The following is a 2,676-nucleotide window of genomic DNA, read 5'->3' as shown; positions in this document are numbered from 1 at the left end:
AAAAGCCCTTAAAAGGGAAACACTGGCCAGGGAGGCCTTTCAGCAAGAAAGAGATGAGGCGGTCTTGAACGCCCAACAATGGAAGGAGGGTTTTGAGACCTCCGAGAAGCTGAAGAAGGAGTTATCCTCAACCCAACAGGCCCTCAAAACGGCCTTGGACCAGGCGGACTCCCTCAAGCTTGAGGTGGATCAATTGAAGCAGTCCGTTTCGGACTTGACTGAGCAGCTAAATGCACCTCGGCCGCCAAACCCCACAGAAGTCGTTCGCATCGAGCATGATGCCGAGGAGAGGCTGAAAAGCCACTTCTTCGAGGCCTTCGAGTTGATGGTCGACGAAGGGGAGGCCGCCTACTACCAGGAGCGCTTCACCAAGCGCCTTAATTATATCTGCCTCAGGGAGGAGGCAAAGAAAGCGGGACGCGCCTTCCCGAACTCGTTGTCACTTCGCCCGAATCCGGGGAAGATGAGGTAGATGACGAAGTGGAGGAGGAGGAGGAGAATGTGGAGCCGACTGGCGAGAAGGTGCTAGCTGAGGAGCCGTCTACCACTGTTGCAGCCGTTGATAGGGAGCCGGCCTTGGAGGAGCCTGCTAATGAAGAAAAATCGGCTGAATAGAGCTCAGGTCCTCCAGCAGCAGCTATCAAGCTTTAGTCTTCCGTTTTTCTATACTTAGTTTATTTCCCCTTTTTTTTGTTGAACAATTTTATTTGCCGCCTCTTTTGAGCGGTTTTGTAAGATATTTTGCCGCCTTCTGAGAGTTTTTAATTTATTTTAATGTCGTCACCTTCTAGGAGGTTTTATGAGTTCCATACTTAGCAAATTTTGCACATTTTGTTATGCTTTTTATTGCTTTGTACGAACACTAGGGGTATGCCCCTTTATTCGGCGTTTGCCTAGTCCATATTCTAAGTGGTTTGATTAACTTAGTAGCTTTTATACCTAGAAGGGTATGACGACCAATAAGTTAATCAAATCATAGTAATGATTGCCCTTGGACTAGGTGAATCGCTGAATCAACATTATGTATACAGCCTCTTGGCCGGCTTTATATGAGTCGTCCGTTGAAACTATTGCTCGAACATACTCAGGAAATTTCAAGTAATGTTTCAACTTAAAAATTTTTAAGTTTTGGCTGGGCTAGAATGCCTAGGTATGCCCTTGCCCCTTTTTTGGGAATAAATGCCTTAGGAAAATTTGGCTACCTGGTGCCTAGTGGTCCGACCTGGTTGAGGTCGGACATTTCCTTTGACCCTTTAGTCTCTGGCCGAATTAATTAACTTAAGGATGCCCTTGCTAAACAATTGTACGGCCGCTTGGTTACACCCTTTGTGGCTGAGTTGCTATGTCGCAAGTAACTCCGTTATCTTTTTTATTCAGTTTCTTTGTTTAGTCTTTTTTGCGGCCGAGCTGCTATGTTGCAAGTAGCATCGGTATTATTTTCACTCGGCATTTCTGCTAGATAATGAATAGTGTCAAACAAAATATGATAACAATGCTTGACTTTTTCATTAATTTGTCAAAATTACATTGTTGAGGCCATACGGCTTTAATTACAATGCTCGGTCATCTAGACCTAGCTGTATATACAGCTTTTTGGCTAAGTAAGAGAAAACTTTAAACATAGTATTTCTTCAAATTGTCCGTGTTCCAAGTACGAGGAATAGGACGGCCATATAAGGCTTCAAGACGATAGGTGTCATCTCGGACCTCTTCTCTAATTCGGTAGGACCCCTCCCAGTTTGGGGTTAACTTTCCATCCTCATTGGCACGGCCTACCGCTTCCATTTTTCTTAAGACCAAGTCTCCCATCTTTAGCGGCCGCTTAGACACTCCGCGATTATAAGCTCTCGTCATTCTAAGACGATAAATTTCATGTCTAAGCGCTATGTTGCCCTTGCCTCTGGAAGGAAATCCAGGGAAGTCTTCATAGCTTCCCAGTTGGCGTTCTCATCATATAACATTACTCGGAGAGTAGGCTCGTACATTTCAATTGGGAGCACTGCCTCGGCACCATAGACTAGGAAAAATGGGTTTTCTCCCGTTGAACTTTTCACAGTTGTACGTATGAACCATAAGACATTGACCAACTCATCTGCCCTTAGGCCACCTGCTTTTTCAAGCTTGCGATTGATGCCATTAGAAATCAGCTTGTTATAGGCCTCAACTTGGTCGTTAGCCTACGCACGTCCAACTGAGGCAAAACAATGAGTGATGCCCTGGTCACTTAGCCAATTTTTAAGTTGGGGAGTTTCAAATTGGGGTCCATTATCGAACACCATTGATTGTGGCACACCATAGCGAGTGATTATACTTTTCCAGATAAAGGCATACACATCCGTCCACTTGATTCCTCGGAAAGCCTCAGCTTCAACCCATTTGGTGAAGTAGTCTACTACTACTAACACATATCGCCTCTTCCCGGACGCAGGAGTATACGGCCCCAAGATGTCCATGCCCCATTTGGAAAAAGGGAGTGGACTACTTATGTCCGACAAGCTATTTGCAGGTCGTTGAATAAGGTTGGCAAACCTCTGGCACTTGTAACATTTTCTCACCATTTTCATGGCGTCCGAATTCATGCTCGGCCAGTAGTACCCCAGATGGACAGCCTTTTCTGCCAAGGCCCGTCCGCCTATGTGGGATCCACATCGCCTTTGGTGGAGGTCGTCCAACACA

Source organism: Chenopodium album, chromosome 18 (genome assembly GCF_948465745.1).
Source record: "Chenopodium album chromosome 18, dcCheAlbu1.1, whole genome shotgun sequence".
Taxonomy (NCBI): Eukaryota; Viridiplantae; Streptophyta; class Magnoliopsida; order Caryophyllales; family Amaranthaceae; genus Chenopodium; species Chenopodium album.
Note: the sequence above shows the minus strand (reverse complement) of the source record.